General features: G+C 40.3%; 1 protein-coding gene across 2 annotated transcripts in view; it reads right to left on the bottom strand.

Annotated features, from left to right (window-relative positions):
• The window catches only part of chrm3a (cholinergic receptor, muscarinic 3a), a 72992-nt gene that overhangs the window by 2871 nt on the left and 45586 nt on the right, over nucleotides 1-24535 (bottom strand). The gene's annotated exons all lie outside the window — the stretch shown is intronic.

Genomic DNA, 24535 nt, shown 5'->3' with positions numbered 1-24535 from the left:
TCTCTCTCTCTCTCTCTCACACACACACACACACACTCAGTGGTTCTTCTGGCTCACCCTGCTCTGTCTGAGTATGGGCTTGCAGAAAGCAGGGTGAATGGAGGACAAGGGAGGGAAAAATGGAGGAAGTACTCGTAGTCCTTGGCTGTGATTCTGGCCTGTCTCGCTGTCTGAAAACAGAAGTTTCTGGTTTCACTTGGATGATGGTAATTTATGGTGCTGGTTAATTAGTTATTGGATTTGAATGTTGTTGCAGGGGAACGCTGGAAGGGAAAAGGTTGAGGACAGATCCTTTGCAGAGAAAACTATGGAGAGACAAAACCTGATGGTGAAACGAAAAGCACTACAAGAGCTAGTATCAGAGTGATAAAGGAGAGCCTGGAGTGATGCTTGTTGGTTGAATGGGAATCATTTCAAAATGCAAATGCAAACAATCAATAAAAGATTATGCTGTTTTTGTCAAAGCAATTCTTGATAATTGGATAATAAGTTGAGGAACTGGCATTCGGTATAACAGCATGTTCCAGCCAATTCAGTTCTGCAGTGCAATCATTCATAATTGCTGTGGTGTTTTGCATTCTGATGTGCGTGTGTGTGTGTGTGTGTGTGAATGTGTCAGTGTGTGTGTGTGTGTGTGTGTGTGTGTGGCAAGCAAGAAAGAGATGTTCATTGACAACAAATATAGCTATAAAGCGAGGAGTTTGGAAAGTTTTCTGTCACAAAAAGGTGTAATTGTACAGTAACATCATGGGTGTCCCACCATCCATGATGTTTGCCAATGTAATTATTAAACTAATAGATAGATACTCTATAACCAGGTATTTTGTAGAAAGCAGCACTGCATCAAATGGACAAAAAAAGCATACTTTTTTGTGGAATAGTTTGATATGAATTATGTGGACACAGGTATAACCATAGCTACATTAATTATTATTTATCAAAAATGAGTGTACTAATGCTTAAGATTTGCTCAGTTTGAATATAATGAAGTATTTTCTGTAATGTGTAAGCCAGGGATTCATTCCAGCACCAGAACACCTTGTTAAGGAACACCTTTCCCTATGATGAAAAATTGCAGCTTTCTGTGATTTGGGAACTACAGCAGTCAATATTGCAATCCAGATTCATTGTAGATCAATTGTGAGTCCTAGTAGAAAGCACACAGTGCTTCCTTTTAATTGTGAAACTCATGAACTTGCCTGAATTCTTCTGCTGAGTTTTATGGCAACGATGCATTTTAAACTTGACGCTGCCCTGAGTCAGGTTCTGTGAGGGGAACCAACACTGACCTGGCACCAGGGGGAACAAGTAAGAACATCTGCACCAACCCCCCCCCCCCACACACACACACACACACACTTCTACAGCCATTCTTCACACACGTAAGCATTTATACGCACAAATACACTGACACATACACACATGCAAGCACAAGCACAAACACACACACGCACAAAAACAAACACACAGTGGCAGTCCCAAATATACAACCACAAGTGCACACACGTAAGAAGACACACTATCCTGTCCTGCAGGGAAAGGTCTTTGAAGCCGACTGCTGCACCTGTGCCTTGACAGAATCTCAGACCTCCCACAGAGCTGCTAAAGAACCCCAGTGGCCCACAGCAACTCACAGCCGTCGATGACACAGAGAGACACTGCTACTACTATTATCAGGAGGCCCCCTACCATGCTGCACACACACACGAGCGCACTTACATGCACAGTATGCACACACAATCACACTAATACTGTTTACAGTGCGCACTCATCTGCATAGACACACATGCACACAAACACACACACACACACCTGCCATATTGAACAAAATCCAGGGAATCTTAAAGAAGTTCCCATTTGCTAATACAAAAATACAATATATGTGAAGAAACAATCCCAGAAGTAGGTGAATACAAAAACAAATTAAAAGTGCCAACAAAATAAGACTAAAACAACAATGTCTAGCAGAACAAGGAGGAGTTCAGCCTTTCATGATAAACAACAAACTTAAAAGCCTCCTCGGAAAACAAGGACTACTTTTAAATCTTCACAAAGCAAATTCCACTGAGCGTGTGAGATGATAATGTGTTACTAATGAGTGGTAAACGTCATTAAATTGGCAAATGTTATGAGAGGGTGAAATGTGTCTGTGTGAAGATAAGGGCTTGAACAGTAGGGAAATCAGCCTTTTCTCTCCTACCTTGAATCGCCATAAACACAGAGGAAGGTATAAAAAAAGGAATGAAAAAAAAAACAAAAAACAAGAGCACAGTGGAGTGTTGAGTGTTCTGCCTGGGGAATACCGCCATGGGAGGCTTGCAGGACGGGGAAGATTTAAGGCTGAGGCTGGGTCCTATGGGAAAAAGCCAAATGCCAGACTACCTGTACCAAAACCCTCCTTGCCTTCCCATCTCTCTGAGACTCGCGTAAATAAGTATGTACTGTATGCATGTATTCATGCATTCATGCACAACATTGACTTGTTTGAGGCAAACTCATTGACACAAGGTACAAGTAAGCCTCGCTGATGCCTTATATTGCAGTGGTTATCTCACACTCATTTACATCAGCAGTCCCTTGGGAACACAAATTGGCTGCACAATAGAGGAAGAGAGGCTTCTGTATTGTTTACTGTCCTCTAAAACTGAATTCATCAAGCCTTTGTAGATAAAAACAGCATGAGGTGGATGACAACATCCTTTTCCGCCATGGGTGGGCAAGCTAGACCTTTGACAACCAGTTGCTATTACAGTGAAGCCATTACAGTGTCTCTCTCTCTCTTTAGAGCCACCTTAAACCTTATACTCCCAGGCACATAGGTGTGATAGTTTCAGGGACACCGAGAGATCGATACTCGTTTCCCTGTGTCCCGACACGACCTGTTCCCTGACATTTTGAGGCATTTGTCACAGCAGGGTAAGACACAGCAATCCAAGCTGCCAAGAGATCCAAGGATCCATCTGAATGGTTGGGTGACTAATACAGGACCATTTCGGCTTCTATTTTCATCAGCTAATCTAGTGGAGCAATGATACCAGGGGATGGTTTTCAGAAAATGTGGAGAATACAGAAAGATACAGCACAGATAGGCCATTATTAAAAAGTACTTGCTGACAAGTACTGTCTAAAGATGGTTAACTGAAAGTATGAAAAGTATATTATATCACAAAATTCCATCTTCATTTAAAGGTGCCCTATTCTACAAATTCAAATTTTCCCATATTTACATAGGTATGCAGTCGAGGATGTTTAATCAAGATCAATGTCAATCATTGTCAATATTTTATTTTCATTGACTAGTCATCCATTTTTATAGCCTGTTTCAGTTTAGCTTCAGTTAACACACCACAACTGAACTTGATCTTGATTGGCAACCAAGCCTTCCATAAACAACTGCTTGAATCCTCTCAGTCACACAGGTTTGCAGTGTTTGACTTGAAACACATTCTGGTGTGCTTTCACTCAGCAGGGGAGCTGGTGCTGTCTGCCTGTCATGGTCCAGTGTGGCTGATCTGTTCAGCGTGAGAATATTGTTCAAATCCAATCAAGAAATACCCTCAACTACCTTCACATGAAATTTGAAATACTGTATACATAAGGCACGTTACGTATATCTTGAGATGTGATGCATTTGACACTAAATTTATGAAAAGAAAATAATATTGTCCACTGTTTGGTCTCATGTCACTGATCTAGTATATGAAGTGATTTGATAATGTATTTCAAAGCAGCCATGCCTTCAATTCAGTCCCCTTATAAAACACTAATGTGTTATTTGTAAAACAATCCCCTGGATCTTCTCAGTCAAACCTGCACTGTCCCCCAGCATTTAGTGTAGCTAGATGATGTGCTGGTAGATGATAAGTGATAGCACTCTCAAAACAAAGATGTACAATTAGACCGCAGCCGTGCCTAACCCGGGTTGTAATGAGGTAAATTAAGGTGCTGTGCTAGTTTCAGGGAGAAATATGATCTGGGAAGTAGTGCCACAGTACTGACTGCTGTGGAGTTATCGATCTCCTCCTATTGAGCAGACCGGCCGTCTTGGTAAGCGACACCTGGGGTAGACCAATTCTGACCCACAAGTTTTATCTTACATTTGCAAACACAACACCAAAGGGGACATGACCTAGATCCACAAAGGCTTTCGCTCAGATTAGACTGAAAGTAAGCTATAATCATTTCTGGAATCCAGAGATACTGGCCTGCCGTATGGATCAAACGGTATTTAAGCCCTCAATGCTGTCTCTGTTGGCAAAAAAGGTAGTTGGCTATTAGCCTGTCAGACAGAATAAGTTAATCAAGCTGCTTCCTAATATATATTTTATGTCTCCAAAATGAGTTATTAAATATAGTTCCTGCCAGACAACTCTATCAGTAGCAGCCTACCAAAAGCAAATAATATGTCTCCTAACACCATCCTTGTTTCCCAGACCGATTGCTAAAGCTAACAGCCTAGCAAATACAAATAATATATCACATAACATGTCTGTATTCCAGACAGGTTAATCAAGATCTACCCCTACCCCTACACATATTTTTCCAGACACGTTAATAAGAAATACCCATGCCAAACAACTCTATAGCTAACAGTTGAGCAGAAGCGAGTCCTATACCTCATACGGTATGTCTGTCTCCCAGATAAGTTAATCAAGCTGTCTCTTCACACCTGTTTTCTTCCAGATGTGTTTCTTTTAACTCCTGCCAGGCATATCAGGTAGCAGCCAAGTAAAACAAATTAATATTATATCTCACAACATATGTCTTTCAGACGAATTACTCAAGGTATAACCCAACACACCTGTATGGCCTCATGATGAGCTGCATACATACAGTGAAGCCAGATACTCTGTAGGTTAGCAGCCTAACAAGAACGAATATGTCTCCTAGCATCATGTTGGTGTTCCAGACAGGTTGCTTACTACAGCTGTCTCCAAGCTGTTTTGGTATGTAGCATGTGGCATTAATATGGCGTGTTTGCATTATTTAACAAGTAAATGTCAAAGACTTTGCAATTATTATATGCTTTAGCAGCTGAGTGTTAGCTAAGGACACGTTTAAGCGCACTTGTCTTTCTGTGTTTCAGGGGAACAGTTTGAAAAGCTCCTACACTGCAAATCCGATTGACACAATACTTGCTTGCTACACACAACCAGCTATCCTTACATATTACACTGATTGGCCTAATGGGGGTGCTCTAAGTCAAGGTCAGACTTTTTAACTCAAATGTGATATCTCAGACACCAATGGTCTGATTTTCACAAACCCTGGAGGGATGATGCATTTTGGTACTGAGTTCTGGCGTTTATAAAAATTGTATTGATTGGCCTGAAGATGACGCTATTATTAAAGGTCAAAATTTTAAACTTTGAAAGGCTGTAACTGCCACACCACGACTCCAGTGATGCAAAATGTTTACTTGTTTTAAGTTTAGTATATTAAAACTAGTACACTTTTAAGAGCGTGCCTGTATAAGATTGCTGTATTTTAAATGGAATCGCAATTCCCCGTCCACAGCCTACAACACTGTGCTAATTGTTCCAATTTCCATTTCAACCCAGTGATGGCTCATTTTTGCAGATTCATTTGCAGAAAGGTTGCACACTATTAGTAGTTATCTGCATGGGAATCATGTAGACAAAAATTTAGGCCAGACACATGATCAGAGGAACCCGAGATCAAAGGAATCAGTTTTGTGCTCATGGAAAGCTGACACTGAAGAAAGGAGATGGAGGGAAACTGAGTGTGAAATGCTCTTTTATGGACATACTCCTTATCTCCTCACTTATTCTTCAGACCCACATTATTTGTGTTGGCAAATGCTGCACACAAATTGAATGATAATGAAGGCAGCAAGATTTTTGAGTATCACTTGTCTGTCCAATGCAAACAATTTTCCTATTTTACTTAAATAATTAGAATGCCTACTAATTATTAATCCCCTTGATCCCACAGAAAGTGAGAGTCAATCACAGTTGTTCCAATTAAAAAGCACATGAATGCATAAAATTAGGGATGCACCGATCCGATATCTGTTATCGGAATTGGATTTGTTCCCTGCAAAATTTGATGCATCATATCGGCTAGTCGTTTGATCAACCTCCGATCCATGGATTTATTTATTGATGTATGCATAGTGGGGAAAAGCGGGGCTACAGATGGATGACCTGCTTATACCCAAAAATAAAGGATTGCAACAAAAGTGCCAGAATGGATCAAGTTCAAGTTCAACACAATACTGTTGAGTCCTTTTTTTCAGGTTCCTAAGTCACCGCTGGAGAAGAGGAGAATTGGTTTGGTAAATGAGATCATTGCTCTAATTCACATTCTAAAACATTCTTCTTTCACACTTTTGGATACCATGGTCAAGGTTTCACATCTGTTCTCAAGTGATGCCACATCCATGTCAGTAGAACTTCTACTTCCCATAAAGTGGAAAGGAGTCTTCCTGCAAAGAGCCCAAATTGTGCTGTAGGCTGCCATTAAATATTTGCATTTAATATGCAGGCATGCTCCATGAGCATGCCTGCACATGTCCAGAGATGACATTATTTCAATCAACAAGTTGGGATCTGAAAAATTATAAATGCAACCTTTGCAAACCTCTCTGCCTTGAGATCTAGCCAACCTCTTCAATCCCTTAATACCAGGAAGCTGCTGAGCATAATTAATCTGCCCTAACCTTGTTTATTCTCCTTTATGACCATGGGCAGCCAGGAGAGCTGCTTTTATTGATGTGTCTTTTTGCTGCAATTACTACAGCACAGTGTCCCAGTCCTGCTTACATTGGCACCACAAGCCATAAACAGAGTGGAGTTTGACTGGAGCTCAATGAGATAAAATAACAATGCAAGGAAATGAAATAATGCTATATGTGAGAGGTTATGCAAGATACCAGATCAGAATCTGATACTTGGAAAGGTCACTGTTAGAGCAGGTAGAGGGACATTGCTGCAACTTCTTATAAAGCACTGTACAAAAGGCAATGCTGATTACCTCACCTCAAAAAGTTGACCTCTTTCCTTTGTTACCTTAACAGCTGAAATGTATTTTCATATATCTGAGCTTGTAGCAGTATATTGTTATAAGCCTTGGTGTATCTCAGCTGTTGCATGGGACAAGAAAAGGGTGAGGAGGAAAACCTTGAGGTGGAGAGGGGAAAAGGATGCTGTTATGCTTCTGACAGCTGCTGGAGGCTCATGGGATTTCACACACATCCTGACCTCTGTGGTGGGTCTCCATGCTTTTTTGACAGCCTCAGTAACAAGCGGCTGGAACTCACAAGGCCTGCACTTAGACATGGCTGTGTAGTACGTGTGTATGTGAGAGTGAGAGATAGGGAGAGTACGAGACAGAACAAGAAGGGCTCAGGAATATGTCAAACCAAAAGGCTGCGGCCACTTGAGGATGACTGCACATTGTATGCTTAAACTAACCTCTCCGTCATTCTCACAGTAAATCTAAACCTGGATTAGGCCCAAAGCATACCTGATGTCTTCCTTAAAACAAAAGCTAACTTACTGTCATGGAAATTAGCTCCAGTTTTATGGTGGATGTCAGAGTGGCACACGGAAAAACATAGCTTGTACATTAAATTTACCGCAGTGACAGCTCATCCCTAACAATCCCCACTATCCAAACGATGAAATACCAATCCTTTGTTGAGAAACAATGTTCTTTTCGTGTGAGGCGGACTCCAGGCGTGACCCCTTGCCTCGCTCCTCACGCCCGCACTGCAATACAACCCAGCACACATCCTATACACATTTCTGTTCATGCGATAGGCTATTGCGATCAATCCTTAAAAGGAAGTGCGACCATCTGCCTATTGAACGTGCACTTGAAACAGCGGGAGAGGGAGAGAAAACACACACTCACTCCTATATAAACAGGCCCGAACACCGAGGAGAGGGGTCTTTTTAAATGCTGGAGACAGAGCCGCGGGGTTGCACAGGGGGTACAGGAGAATGAGTGAGTGAGAGGGAAGGATATTGTTGGAGTCTAGGAATGTGCTAGGAGACCTCAGCGCTCACGCCTCCTGCTTGGGGAGTATAAGTCATCTCAGCAGTGGGTTATTATGTGTTTATGTGAGAGGAGAGGCACGAAACAGACTTCTCTTCAGGCTCGGGACAGAGGTCCTTCTCTCTGTCAGATGATACAGACCATGCCCATGTCGACTGGAACGGCAATGTGTACTTATCCATCAAACACACACACACACACACACCGCAGGCTCACATGTATATAAAATCATACACACATGTGCACTCTCTTTTACACACGCTCACATGAAGAATGACACACAAAAGCACACCCAGACGAATACCCACATCCATACACACATCCGTACACATACTCGCTGTGTCGGTCTCTCTCCCTAACACACTTACAGACACACGGACACGCAAACAAACACATCATCAGTCGTCCTTGCTCAAACACTTCAAGTCAACTGGCTGAATACAAGGAAGTCTTGACAATAATCCAAGTACCGTATCACCACAAAGAGAGGTGGCCCTGACAGCACTGGTTATAATACAGTCCAAACACTTCTCTTGGCGGATGTAGACAGGATTACATGGAAGGTTAACAATGTGATAACTTTATTACAAAAACATGCACACTTGCAGACACACGGAAGCATGCACACATGCACACACACACACACACACACACACACTCTGTCTCTGTCTGCCCCGTCTCTCTCTCTATGTCTCACTCTGTCTTCGTCTCTCTCTCTTTTTCTGTTTCTCTCTCTCTCAGATACACACACCGACTTGGCAGAGGGTGTATCCCATTTCATCCAATACCATCAACCCAGGTGACGTGATTCCACCTGGCACCGATGCCTAAAATAACTGTTAGATTTGATTCCCTAAATTCTCTGGAGAAGCCCATAGTGGTCTCATCTGTCTGTCTGGGTGTCAAACTCCCATCCTCTGATAGCCTGCTCCAAATGAACCCGACCCCAATGTGTAGACCTACACACATGTGTCCTACTAACAAAAACCTGCTCACACACAATGTACACAGACGCATGCACACATGGTTGAGTTTTAATAATATTAATAATAATTGATTTTATTTGCATACTGCTTTTCTGGACACTCAAAGACACTCACATCAAAGGCAGATAAATTCAATTGAATTCAAACACTAAAGGCAAGGTTTTACGCATACATACATGCACACACACACACACACACACACACAGAACAACAGGACAGAACATGCTGATATAGAGAATGCCAGTTCTTCAACACAAACACGTTAACATGCCACAACACTCGCCTCCACATTCAGTAATTTCCTCTCGCCATATTCCACCAACTCAGCCCACATTCAGCGGAATCGTTTGGGAAAAGCAATTTTTCTCAGGTATAATCCTCATTATAGACATGTCACAGAATACCAGATATTACCTGTCCCACCAATGTATCATAATAGGATTGATATTTCAGGAGAAAGTTATCTTAGCACTTGCAGAGCCACAGTGGGTTCATCTCAATTGGTTGCATCTCCCTTTCTCTGATTAATGTTTAATGGCCTCGCTAACACAGCGTCTTCCTATTTGGCCCTCTTTGTGTTTACTTTCTCTTGCAATATTCATTGCTGCCCCTCTGAACTTTTAATATAACTGCATTTTATTTTACTCATTAAGTTGTAATGTTCAAAACAAAAATGGATTGGATAGTGATTGCATGGGATGATGACATCGTATACCTCCTACTGAGGTTATGGTTGTCTCAGAGGGTGTTTTGAGTTGTGAAGAAAAAAAAAGAAAAACCTAAAAGTTGGTTATTAAACAAAAATTTTGGAGAAAGCGGGGGAGATAAAGACAGAGGTCTCTTTATGTGTGTGTGAGAGAGAGAGAGTAAAAGAGAGTGATTATTGGCGTAAATGCATGTGGGGGAAGTGTACTCTGAAGACGGAAGGATAAGTTTAAGAAAGTTTAGAGAGGCCTTGGTAAATATAATTTCCAAAGTTGTCCTCGTTTCATGCTTTCTAACCTGCAGTCCAAATTCTGTCAAAGGAGGGATCTTGATTGGGATTAAGAGCAATAAAACTGAAACTGTCCAATGGTGTGTTGGCGGTCGAGTGCCACAACAAAGTTTATGGCCTACAATTGTATATTACACCGGGTGCTTGCTGGCTAATGGGCCTTGAATGCTAATGGCGACAGACGAGTGATGGATCAGCCATGTTAACGGATTGCTTCTCAGCCTTCGCTGCCGAGAGCCTCGTTGTTATTGGTTTGTCAGTAAACATCCAACACAGGTGTGAGAGAGGAAAAGAGTCCTTTCATACAGCTAAGGGCTTCACATAGACAGGATTACAATGGAGCTGCTCTGAGGTGACGCCTGAGATCAAAAAGTGACCTAAACTGAAATAGATCTGAATCGTGAAAAAATAATCCATTTGACAAAAATAGCTATTTGTCTTCTGTCATTCCAAGTGCTCACTACAAGGCACAAATGAGATTCTGAAATTAGCATAATGAGGCAAACCACTGAGCTAATACACAAATGGACTAATATCTTGCATAATAAAACTGCCACCATTTATGGAGGCTCCTGCATCTTGTGAATGATGATCTGTGGCGTCTAATAGTTCCCATCCGGCACATTGACAGGAACATTATGAGCATGGAGAGTGATAGGATCCTCATAAGCCTCCTTTACTGTATGGCGCCACGCTGAGTGGAAAAAGACTCTCTTTGACTCCCATTGCACTTAAAACGCTGCTAATATGAGTAGGAGCACTCACTGCAGGCGACGACACAGACCAGAGCAGGTTCCCAGAATATCATGTGGGTGGTTCAGCCATATAAATCTATGTCATTTCAGGCTATAAAGGAGGCATACAACCAAATTACAATTTGGAGGTAATGACTTCATGAATATGCACCTACTGTTGATTTTCTCCTTCAGTAGTCACCAGTTAAAGTGTCTTGGTATTTCATCTCAGGGCTTGTAGAACACACCAAGTGTAAAAGAGACTTCAACTCACTATATAAAGAGCACCCCAGGCATATAGCATGCAATAACAAAAACAAATCGCTCCTATGTACGTCAGGAATCAGCTCCTATATGTCAGAAATCTGTCAGAACTTGAGGACTTTCCTTTATCTCAATCAAATGACACCTACAGCATATTGTAATTCAAAATGCTTCATGCCGGAGGACTTGCTGTGTAAATCACCGTGTTTATTGATGTTTCACTGCTGGAGTCTCATCAGAATATATGCTAAAAGCACTAAAGCATCAATAACTGTGTTAATTTTTGCAGAAAGCAGTGTGTGTGTGTGTGTGTGTGTGTGTGTGTGTGTGTGTGTATGTGTGTGTGTGTGTGTGTGTGTGTGTGGGTGGGTGGGGGGTTCCAATCTCCCATAAATCAATCTGTTACTCTTGCAAAAAACAGTAGTGAGGTTTTTATTTTACTCTTGCAACACCAAGGATGAATTCTGGGTCTCTGCCTTGAACCACCTCCCTCTTTATCAGCTGAACTAGTCTCTGGTGTAAGAGGCCCTCTTGTGTCTCTCTTTTCAGATGTCAAAACCGATCGAGGAGGCTCTGCGGCCCTTAAACTTATTTAAACAGTCCTAAGAGTGGGTATATTACTCAATGCTGAGATTAGTGGATGAAGATAAACACTGCAGCCACTCAAGTGCCTCAGTCATCCCTGCGGACCGCATAATCCTGAGGTTGCACCCATTTTGTACGCGTAAAAAGCTATCTTCAGTATAAACCAATACCAGACAATAACGTCCTTATTGCAAGATATTTCCTCTCTTTATCTCACCCCCGGTACCACATGTCTTGCTATGGGCTAATTCCTCCATCGCCTGCATTTTAATGGACTGATAAGTGTTTAGAGTCAGTGACTGAGAGGGAGAGAGAGAGATAGAGAGACATAGATGGAGAGAAACAGTTAGCCAGAGAGCAACAGAAGCCAAGACAGATACAGCGAGAGGCGAAATCCCCCAGCGGCCTGGAGTCCAGTGATATTATAGCGTTATCCCTGTTCTCTCTCTGTTCTTGCCCAGGGTGACCTCAACCTAGGCCATGGGGGAATTAAAGTGTCTCACACCAATTTGTCAACCATGACCGTGGAACCTGATGAAGCTGCCACTGTATGTAGCAGCCATTCTAATGGCAGGGAGACATACGGGCTTCAGGATATTTATTCTTCACAGGAGTCTGTGAAGCATGGTGTCAGTGATGCACACAGATATCATCTACTGGTTGACTATCACTGCTGCAGAACATTAGCATTTGATATGAAGGGGCCCCACTGTGATTATAATGGGTTATCTTATTGAAAAATGCAGGTCAGAGAGCTGTGTACACAAATATTGAACAACGCCTACAGTAAAGATCAGCTTGATGACGCACTGAAAGCAAAATGAGCCCATTGTATGTTGTGCTGTCATTAATCTGATTTCAAAATCAACAGTGGCATTTTAAGGTCAGACTCAAATAATAATCTATTGAATAATATATCAGAAAGTGAACGCAAAAGCATAAGTCTTCCATAATTAGTCGTATACTGTTCAAAATCAGCAGCAAACATCTGCAACGATGCAATTAATAACAAGGCAAAGGTGAACACAGTATCCTTGATGGAACCTTTGATTTAATAAAAAATAAAAAAATCTTTGTGCTGAGGGAAAAGAAAATAATAAGTGTTCAGGCATAATAATAATTCATGACAATTTTTTTTTCGATTACCTATTGGCAATAAAAAGATGTGACCAGTCTTATCAGATTATTAAGGAAAACTGCTTCATATTCATTAACTTGCTTAACTGCTTTACTTGCTTTGCCACTTCATCATTCTAGTCCCAGATGCCCAACATCTTTTACTTTACAACTCAATGAGAAGGAGATATCCTTCTGAAATTCTGTATCTCTCCTCAGGCATACCCCAAAGCAAAAACACAAATACCAAATAAGACGTAATGTCCCAATCAGAAAGCTTCATCTGCTCCACACCAAACAGTGTGGGAGGAGAAAGTGGCATTTTTGGAGAGTGGGTCATTTGGACAGAGCAGAGCGATCCTTCACACTATAACTGCATTATGCTCTTCTCACCCTGCTACTGGTGACTTGCCAAACAACTCAAAAACCGCAAGACTGCCTGTTTCATCCTGTTGTCGTGTAAATGAATTACAGTAAACCAAGATCAATAAAAGATTTAGGTGTTAGCAAACAGACTATTCTTCATTGGTGGGGTTATTACGACACACAAACAGTTTGTACCTGGGACTTCAGGCTAAATCCACATCCTGGATTCGTCACACATTAATCGATGCAAGTTTGCCCTCTCCCTTGTTTGTCTATTGCTATTGTGCCTATTCTGGCAACCCTCTCTGTAAACATAGGTAAACTTAAACATACAGAACATGAGAATAACATTTCCCAATCTCATGGTGATGCTTAACAAAGGACTTTTCAATGCTGAGTTACCTAAACTATGATGTTGCGTCAGTGTTGTGTAAATTTGGCTACCACCCTTTGAGAAACTCTCCCTCTTGTGGTCAACACAATCAAACTGTTTTACAAATGGTCGAAATGGATCCCAATATGTGGGTGTGGCTAACTGGCTAGAGGCCATATACTATGTCATCGCTACTTTGCAAAATTTCTGCGTTGGCAGTTTACTTCAAGAGAGACATGAATGAAATATTAGCAAGTTGGTAGTTCAGATGGTGACTGTTGCTGTTTTGGTTAGAATGATTCATGTAAAATTGAATTGTACATTATTGGTATTAAGCATATAGGCAAAGAGGTATAATAGGTAATATCCTGAGTTGGAAAAACTCACGATATTCCACTGGACTTCACCACAAACTCTATAATTCTAAATGACGGCAATTTAATATTGTCTTGCTTATTGGCAACAGTCCTTTGTTAAGAACATAACTTAAGACCTTCTACAAATCCTTAGGAGCCACTTTTGAATTCATCATGGATCCAACACACCATAAAATCTTTTTTGCTTCCCGCAATCCTCCTCCACTAAAATACACCATGGTGGGCGTTAGCGAGAAGTGTGAACCAACTCTAAAAGTTGAAATTTTAGATTTTCCAAGTCCTGCTTGGTGGATTATTTATATGCAGAATTTACCAGGAGACATTCATGATTTATTTAAGGTCTAAAGTTATGTTCTACAAGATATAATGGAATGGGTATCTGGGCTCTGCTTCCCCTGGCATTTGTTGACGTTAAGCTGCGCTAGGCAACTTTGCACACTGTGGCAGCCCCAAATCACAGCAAGAGGTAACGGATTGAAAACTTTCAATACCAAGAAATCATATAACGTAATATCAGTAAACTGCACACAGCATGCTAGTATTTACCAAACTGGCAAATCAGTGATCTTAAGAGATGAGAGAGGCATAACTAATGTTTTGGTGAGTCAAGCTTCCTCTTGACAGAGCGCTCACTCACTGCTGTTTAGGGAACAGTTTGTTTTTTGCTCTTAAGTTTTGATTTGTCAGTTCCTGTGGGTGGTCCATACCCGACACCACAATTTCATTTGGGCAAACAGGGCAATTCTACAGGGTCCCAGCTGGGACACTTTTCTCTATTGCAGCTCCACAGTGCGAACAGGTGTGTTTTTACATAAAAATCTGCTAGTGCAGCTAGATGTTAGATAACATTAGCCTCATAAACAACAATATGAGATATGCCATTTTTATAATTGAGCTTATTTGACATTCAGGGAGTAGAGCTGTGTGTTGACAGTGTGAAAGAGAGAAGAGAGAGGTGACAGATTGCCTTGGTGGCTAGCGAGAGCAACGTAGGCGGTGTGAAATGACAATAATGCCATTATTTGCGGTTTCTCACTTCTGTCCTTATCTTGAACATGCATATTATTATCAGACTAATAAAGTTATGGATGGTTATGGATGAGGGAGATATGTGCGCAGGTAAGCGATTAAGGCAGAAAGTAAGACAGGAGGAGCGGAGACCTCTGTGTTGATTACCCTTGGCCTAAAATATTTAATATTGTTTTTCAGGATAGGAATTTTTTTTTTTCAAAAATGAATTTACCTTAGCACAGACTGTACTGTGGGCCAGACATGATGGCAAACACAGAGTGGGTGGTGTTAAGCATGTCGACAGAGCCACACTCCCTCAACCAACTGGCTGAGCATAGAGAAAGGGCCACTAAAGTAGTTATAGCTTTTCCTGACTGAAATGCCTGCATTTCCCTCTAGTTTCCGAATGAATACATAATAACTAATGTTTAAAAGCTGCCTTCAGAGAGCCAAGGACCATAACATACCAGGGGACAATTAACCAGTTTAATACACTGCAGGTGCTGTCCCTCTATTTCATGTGGGAAGCTGTCACCTCTGTATATTGCTTCCACTGCACGTCAAGGACGAATCACAGACAATTACAGCTAAGAGACAGAGCTTACTTTCTTAGCAAACTTTTTTTATTTGCCCCTGTGTTTGTAAAAGAATACTGGCCGGTAATTGCTTTTCATTTTACTGCAGGCCTTATAGCGGTCATCCAAAGAACAGGATCTGTTGGGTTTATGCTCAGGAATTTTATCATCAGTGTTTATGTGAATGCATATTAATCAGAGTGTATGGAAAATGTGCCATACTGGTAGAAAACAGATACAATGCTGTTAAGTTATTCAGTCTAAATGTCAGAACTTCAGAATCACAGTAAATAATGACTCAAATAGGTTAAAGGTTAAAATAAATTAAAATGACTGATTAAGGTTATGTGGCTTATGTCAACACTGGGATATTCACCACTGGTTACAATAGTGCCAACAGGCCAGTTGATGAAGACATTATAGTGTCAGTCTTTGACATGTGTTTAAACGTTTTCTTCTTAGGAAAAGCACATTTCTACTCTTTTGATCCATACATAAACCTTAATCTATAGACCCCAAACAGTCAGAGAGACGATCAGAGCCATCATTGACACTGCTCTCCTATTTTCAGACTGCACATTTCTGCATTCAGTCAAATCCAATGAGAGGAGAGGGATGATCACACATACTGTAGCTTAGCTTTTCATGGCCTGTTTCCAGAATAACGTGGAGCACCGTAAAGAGTGCTTGGTCCCCAAACACCAAAGACTCGTCCATCAAAAAGTCCTCACAATAACCCTAGCTGAGTGTCCAGCGATGTGCCAAGCACACCATGGGCCACATACATTACAGCTGTGTTGTGGGATTCACCCATGAAATATGAACCCATTTAGGGGGTGATGGGCCGCACTACACTCCCAGCATGTTATGTAATTAGAGGTCAACCAGTACAGTAACTGTAGCCTGTAGGTAGTCTCCTGCCATCTCAGCCATCTATACTTGTAGCCCTTACAGGCACACAGGAGGAATAAAACTAGGGAAATTCAAGAGTGAACAATTAATTTATCTTTTGTGTTTCTCTGAGCTTGACTAAGCCTGATGCCATTTAACTTCAATTAAAATTTATCAAGCATAGCTACTTGTGTCTGTTTGCCAAAGAGCATTCTGTTACACACATCAGTGAAATCTGTGAAATCTATGTTTAGTTATTTTTTCCTGAGATATTAGGGACGGTTTTCAAGCAGAGAAGATGTGTTGAATGGTGACTTTATGTTAATAGTCCTACTTTCCGCAGCGGCAGATACAACTTTTTTTTCCCAGTGTTCTAAGCAATGATTTGTGTTTGTGTTCTTTGGTACAAGGCTGCAGGGACTGTTCAGGACGTTGATGAAGAATGGTAAATTACCAAGTAATTACAGCTGTAAATAAGTCAGTAAATACTCAGAAATCACACCCAAATTACTTAACAAGAGGCACTTCGGCTACATAATGTCCTCCCATAATCACCATGATATATTAAAAATAACCAGTTATGCTAATGGGGCCATTAATTAAGCTAATTAATCCATGAATTAGCAAATATTTTAAAGTTACAGTAGTTTCAAGGAAATCAGTTGTTCCTCATGAATACGAAAATTTATAATTTATTTATCTTAAAGGGACTTTGCTGTAACTGTGTTTGTGCCCATGAAATTAATAAATATATGAAGGTTGCACACTTCTCTCCATATAAAACATTTTTTTTTACATCTGATGTAAAATACATATTTTGTATGGAGAGAAATGTGCAACCTTCATATATTTATTTATTCTGACTTTTTATGCATGTGCACTGAATTATTTGTGCCCATGGAATTACCAGGTTTTACCATATCCTTTATGACTGCTTATTTAATTTTCACTTCAGTTAAGGCCAACACATGCCATTTATGTTCTGCAAATGTACTAAATAAAACATGAATTTACTCAGTAAGCTGAAGCTGGACTATAAAAGTATTTCATAACACACAATAAACTGTACAAAGAACAGTACCATAAGTGTCTGCATTCAAAATGACAATTCATTTGAAAATAATAAATGTTCATAAATGATGGTGCTTTAAAACCAAATGAAAGTACTGAGCTGAACTTGGAGCTATTACTGTCTGCAAATCCCATTACTGACTGTAGAGTGTTAAGTTTCACTTTTGTTTTCACACTGGGAGACTCTGTGGATTGAGTTCAATGCTGCTGGTCTGCTATCTGTAGGATACATCTCCAAATTACAGACATGACGTGATGCGCACATCAGGTGCATTAGAGATCGATTTAGATCCATTTCTAACCACTGAGCAACTTTTGATTTTGTGCCTCTGTATGGGAAACACTGCGTCTCTCGGTCAAAACGCACTCTAGAGGCCATCTGAAGAAGCACATCATCTCAGCGTTACCTGACTGACTGACTGACTGCCCTCGGCTGCATCGTGGGAAAAAGAAAAGAAAAAAGCTATTGTGTTTTTTGTTTTTTTTTAAACCTTCTGATGTCCAAGAGTTAGTTTCATGCATGTGCCATGTGCACATAGTCATGATTTTAGAAACACCACTTACATCTCTCGAATGATGGTAATAATAATTTTACTTCAGCAGAAACCGCCTTGCTTCCCAAAAAGCATTGTCATGAGCATGAATTTAATAAGTCAGAACCAGATGGTTTTAAAAGTACTGCATTGTTCTTATAAAAGTATACCAGGTGAAAAATATTCCATTCCATCCATTTTTTTGCCTTTTTATTCACATTTTATTCTTTTATTTTGTAGCTCATTTTCTTTTTGCCAATACAATACTCCTACCCAATTCAGTCTCTTCCTCTGTATTTTGTTCCTCAGCTCTGTCTCCATTCTTATGTGGTTACGTAGGAAATTTTGGTAAAGGAAGTTGGCTCTAAATTATTTAACTGCCACCCTAATTATAGACAGGAACACTGCCATTCAATGAGATGGGCAAACTTTTTTCAAACAGGCAGTGCAGACCTACTTGTTTATTTTAGTCCTTTGTAGTTTTCCCCCCCTCCTTCTCCTTCCTTTACCTTCTTCCTGTCTCTCTCTACCCCTCTGACTCTGGTTGTCTCCCTGTCTTTCTGTTATTTTCAGTTGAAGGATTTGCACAGTGTGTTGATTGCTCCAGGAGAAGGAGGAAAAAGAGGGGAAAGCCGGATAAGATTTCATTGATCAGATGTGACTGACTAGTGGATTGCTTTGATCAGGTCTGTGATTCAGCTGTGGGCAATGCCAGTTTCAATCAGCCCATCTCACACTCTGTATCACATTGCCTATTACATTTTTCATTCATTTCCCATACAGCCCTCTCTCGCCTCCACTATTATCAGTGGCTGCCTGTACTGTGCCTCCTCTTCGCTAAGTTGGGGCACAATCAATAAAAATGATCTTAAATGTTCTGACAGAACTTTGTGCACACGCAAAACACAGCTTGACTTTTGCAGGATCTATTGTTCTTGGGATGATGGAGAGTGTTTAGCTTATTTGTTTAGAGTCCAGAGAACAACCTTGGCGTCCCACTGTCAGTCTTCCTGAGTGTCTAGCTGGTAGAAATATCAGGTCCTGTCTTGGGGATGAATTATGGGACTGAATGCTAGTAAACATAAAATACATAGAGGGTTGGTTTTATGACAGAAGCCTCATCGCAGATCATAATGCAGCTGACAAGCGCTTGGTAGAACAAAGACAATCTTTAGCCCTGGTCTAACAGTCTTTTTATTTTAATGGATTTCTTGGCCATGAGTGGTACACTCTCAATCACTAAAAGGTCTGGTGTTTACAATGCCAATCTTTGATATTTGTAAGCCGCTGATTCTATAATTGCAGGACATTCTGCATTTGTAGGCGACTGGAAAAAAATACATGTTTGTTTTAAAAACTATATATTGCTCCAAAGCATCCCTGAAATGTTATATATATACTACTTGCCAAGCTCAAGCTATATACAGTATAATGATTTCAGATATTTATTTGAAAAGAGAAATGTTAATTGATTAATTTGTCAACTATGTCACAGGTATCATAGTTGACATTTTTGAGCCTGTACACTACATGGAGGCCTAGAATCAAATACAACATTGCATTTTTCAAAAGGAAATTTCATAAATATTACACAAATAATTGATTAAAATGTCATTCATGATATTGGAGGAACACTGTTAACCTTCAATAAATCCACTCAGGCACAAGGCTACTTTATAACAAACATTAAGAAAAAGGAAATAAGAAGATACCTGCCAGTCCTCACTCTGTTTTCTTCCTGAGGAACCTACATAGTGCAGTTCATATGCTTTTGGGACAAAAAATGTCTTATTTAGAGGAGGTTTTTGAGGGTAGCTTGACAATTATTTCTTGGACATACATAACATTTGTTATTTCATACTTGGTGTATATTTGGTTTGGCAATAAATGCCTTTCTGTCATGATTATTTCATGTTCATGAAAGGAAAATGATGAAATAAACTAAATAAGCTCATTCTAGTTTTTTTTTTTTGGACTAATTAGAAGGTGGCTGTGATTAAAATTGGACAGGGGAAAAGTGGGGTTTACAGTGGTATCCAGCTTAGTTTTATAAATAGATGACCATTGCTATGATACATAATTATAGTATTTGCTCAAACAATAGTTTTAATGAAAAATATATGAGATATACTCAATTAAATATCCCACAATTATTGAATTACCCAGGTGCTGCTTATACAACAAGCCTTTTCTCAGTATGCATTGCACTGCTGTTTAGACAAATGACACTGTTCATAAAGTTTATTAAGTTTATAAAGTACTATCTGTAAAACCCACCTTTAAGGTGTCTGGATAGCAGTGATAAAATAATGCGGATGGCAATTAATTAACTTCCCCTTGACCCAACCAGGAAATTAAATGAGAAAAGCAAAGCAAGACAATTGCTCAATTGCTCAGTGGACCACAAGTCCAATGTTTGTTCAGAGTTCAATCACTGTCATCACCATCTTGTTTATCCGGCCAATCGATCCATGTTGCTTGGTTTTCTTGCACAAGACGATGTCATGGTTGACAGAGCCCCTTCCGACTGACCTCACCCTCCTTATCATCCACAAATGGATGTGGGAGAAGCCATAAGTCCCCAACAGCTCTTCCCCGGATGCTGCTACAAACATTTATCGCTAAGGCCTGTGTCAAAATTTAGTCAGACATCGTTTGGCCACTTTCATCTCCTGTGAGAACTCGTACCCTGCCTCTGGCAATTGAGGTGGGTCGATTCAAAGGTGAACCTGAAGAACAATGTTTATGTACTCTATGCGATTTGGGTGTTATCAAGGATGAATTTCGTTTCATTTTTTATTGTACAAAGTATAGTGACCTGAGGAATTATTTTTTTGAAAAATTCACATTTATCCTGGTCTTATGAAGGTAATACATTAAAATGGGTTTTCAAAAATACGTTTTTATGTAAATACTGTATGGATACAGAACCTGGGTGCTTGATTGTATGGGTTGCCATGTTGGATGTATGTACAGTATATGATGTACTGTAGTGTCTTGTAAGCCCATGTGGGCTGGGCACCTAACTGGTGCATGACACTTAAATAAATTAAAATCAAATCCAATCAAATCAAATCCAGTGGGAATATCTGGATTCAGAACCACTCTGTGACCATGAATCGGGGCATGGAGAATAAATTAATGAATGGTGGATTGGATCAATGCTGAATTTATGAGTGGCTCTAAGGATTTGTAAAAGGTCTTAATTAATGTTCTACCAGATATGAACCTTTCCCGATAAGCTAGAGAACATAAATTTTTTTAATGGAGTTTGGTGTTACGTTTTCTCCACAGAGAACAGCAGGTACTGGGGCCAGGGAAAACAAATATTCTGTGCTCACACTCACAGCTTGCATGCTGCCTAGCTAACAAGCTCTCTGTTAGCCATTAGCCTGGCTGGGCCAAAGAAGTCCAGTGGAGGATGCCTGGCTCCTCAAACATGCTCATTTGTCTAAGCCCTTGGTTACACAAACCAAACCTCTGAGTTTGTGACTTTTTGGTCCATAGAAATGGACGGTACCACTCCTTTCCTTAACAACAAGTTACTAGTAAACCCAAGTGAACTTTGCCAGTTGCTTAAGTCCTCTTTTCTAACTGCAGATAAAGCTTGTAGGACAGAGAGAGCCTAATCCTTCCCCCTTGTTATGCCATCCACTGTATATCAATATTATCTTTGAAGAACAAATATCCAGTGCTGGAACTTCAGCACCCATCAGCAATTGAGGCATGATGATTTTGGCTAGGTTGGGGACTACAACTATGGGGCACCTAACTGTGGACAATGGTTAGACCAATATTGGGCTATTATTAAATCACCAATCAGTGTTGTCCACTTCTGATATGATCCTTGACCAGAGGTATATAAGATCAGTCTGCAAAACATGCAATGAAAATTGCCCATATTATTGCTGCCTTGAAGATCTGCCAACCCAAAAAGAATTTAATCAGTATTGGTTTCAATGGAGAAATTCAGTGTCCTGCGGTCTAGATGCTGTTTCAGAGGCTTTTCCACCCTAACAAGATTTAAGTTCTGGGGGAAACACTGACTTATAATTTTTTGGGCATACAAATGTAAATTTTTTATATATTGAAAATTGGCACTATATAATATTGGCTACGGCTGCTAACAAATCGATATTGGAATCAGGCTTCAAGAACCCGTATCGGTTGAACCTTACTGTCGACCAATCAGATCATTCATTCAAATCTAGGTGTATTTGATGTCATTTACACCAGAAAGTAGATTGGGATTCTAAAATCGTTTAATTCTGTTGACAACCAGAGGCAGAGTTGCTCAAAAGCCTGACAGTTAAACCACTTTGGATAGCTTTACATTAACAGGCCCTGGGTTAAACAATACTACGAGAATAGGAAATACGATTCACATTGTACTGTATCTTAAGTTATGTAATATCATTTGCAAGAAAGTATACTGTGGAAAAATCAACTGCAATCCCTTTGGAAATTTTGAAGAGTTACACATGGTTATGTTTGTAATAAAGTGTAGTACAGTTTGCAATTAATTTTGTGTGGCCAGGGAGAGAGAGAGAGAGAGAGAGAGAAAGAGAGAGAGGAAATTAGCCAAATTGTCTGTGGTCAAGTGTCTCTTCAAGTATTCAAGAAACAGATCTCAATTAAGTAGGCCTCATTAAATAACTTATTGTCTTAATTTGCCCAGACTGCCGAGGAAGATTATTGCTCTCCTCTTCCCAGATTTTCAGAGTTTGAGTTAGGGTGTTTTCTTTTTAACCAAATGACAGCATCAGCACAGTAATTTCCGCCAGGATAATAAATCACCTCTACCCTGGAGACAGACAAACACCGTGTATGATGGATAGCCAGGCTGTTAAAATGTAAAAATGCACAGTTTGGAGGGAGACACTACAGCACCACGGTCTATGCCAAGGGGCATTCTGCCAATATGAAACTGCCCATTATCATGAAAAATAATGTTTAGGGAAAAAGGTGATTTAAAATTGTGTTGCTTGGAGAGACAACAATGATAGCACCATAAATGAAAAAAAGCTTGACAAGTATGTTGGAGTATGCAGTTATGTGACATAGAAGACATGCTGTAGGTGCTTAAAATCAGCTTAACTGTATGCAATGGGGGAGGAAAAACAAGTGGAAAAGAATACAGAAAATTAAAGTAGAAAAGTGCAAACAGGTTGGAAAGCTCAAGACAGAAAGAAAGAAAGAAAGAAAGAGAGAAAGAAAGAAAGAAAGATTATGAAAGAGCATGCAGGGGGAAACAAAAGGAGGTAATGAGGTATGACATAAGGATGCGATAGAGGTAAAAAAGCAGGTCAAGGTGGGAGGAGAAATATGAGGGCATAAAAACTAAGCATGACATATAATGGAGAGAAGCGATTCTGTGGTATAGTACAGAAGCATCCGGCTGGGTTGGTGGAGTTGGGGGGCGGGGGTGGGGTGGGCGGTGTGTGATGGCGGTGTTAGGGCGGAAAAGGCAGGGAATGTATCTTCTGTGCTGGGGTAAATTGCCTGTGACTGCTTTGCTACCCGCTGTGCTTGTCCATCATTTCTCTCAGTGATCTAATTACAGTCGGTTCCACCTGGCTACACCGCTCCGTCCTCCTCAAAGCAGAATGATGGTAACGTACGACGATGCACAAATGAAAAGTTAAAGCAAGGATGTGACTTGCTGTTTGGAGGGTGGGTTCATGTATTTTTTTATTTTTTTATTCTCTCAGACTCAGCCGTATACAACGAAAAAATGTGATTCCTATCAACAGCTTTACTTTCCAATTACTGCAAAATCTCCAAAAAGCATGTTTTCATTAAATTCAGTGACATAATCATGTCGATAGAATGAAGGAAAAAAAACAAAAAACTGTACCCCAAACTTGAAGTGCAGTTTTATCTGGGAATCTTTTTTATTGAGAATCATTATCTGGGAGCATTCCTCGGGCCTGGTGTGGGACTTGTGCACGGCAGAGGTAGATGAATGCAGACCCTTATGCAAACACTGGCAGCTCCCTTTGAAAACCTTCTGAGATCTAACAAAGGCTTGCTCCTGAGATGCCATCAGAACGAGAGTCCCTGCCTTCCCTGTCTAATGAAAAGAATGTCCCTTTTCTCCTTCTATCAAAATAATAACGGAGGCAGAAACTGAATAATAGAACTGGGAGACTCACTTCATCAAACAATGGATTCTTGCCTTCAACTTCTGGTTTCTGTTATCATCACCCCCAAAACTCATTTTCAAGGCTGCCATTCAAAAATAATTCAGAATAATCTTAGCTAAAATACTTCAAACAAATAATTTTTTTTTTTTTAAAAGGCAGTGTGAGGGAAATGAAGATTAGGAAATGGAGGTGATGTGACAAAACAAAAACAAAAGCTCACCCCTGCTGTCAGTCAGGTTTTTCAATGGGACTTCAGGCCTTAATGTTCAGTATGGTAACATATTCAGTGATGCTGAACTGAGAAATATAGAGACCCACTGAGTCATTTTGAAAACAACTGAGGAATGATGCTGCACAAAGACACACACAGACACACACACGCACACACACACACACACACACACACACACACACACACAAATCTTCTAAAAAAAACTTTGTCATTACAGTAGCTTATTATTTTGGACTTTTAGCCTAATAGTGCAACAGGG

The sequence above is a fragment of the Centroberyx affinis genome, unplaced genomic scaffold (assembly GCF_046629955.1).
Source record: "Centroberyx affinis isolate AG114_WGS23_722 - 3 ecotype Tasmania unplaced genomic scaffold, CSIRO-AGI_Caff_v1 ptg000801l_1, whole genome shotgun sequence".
Lineage (NCBI taxonomy): Eukaryota > Metazoa > Chordata > Actinopteri > Beryciformes > Berycidae > Centroberyx > Centroberyx affinis.
This window is presented reverse-complemented; position numbering and strand designations above follow the sequence as displayed.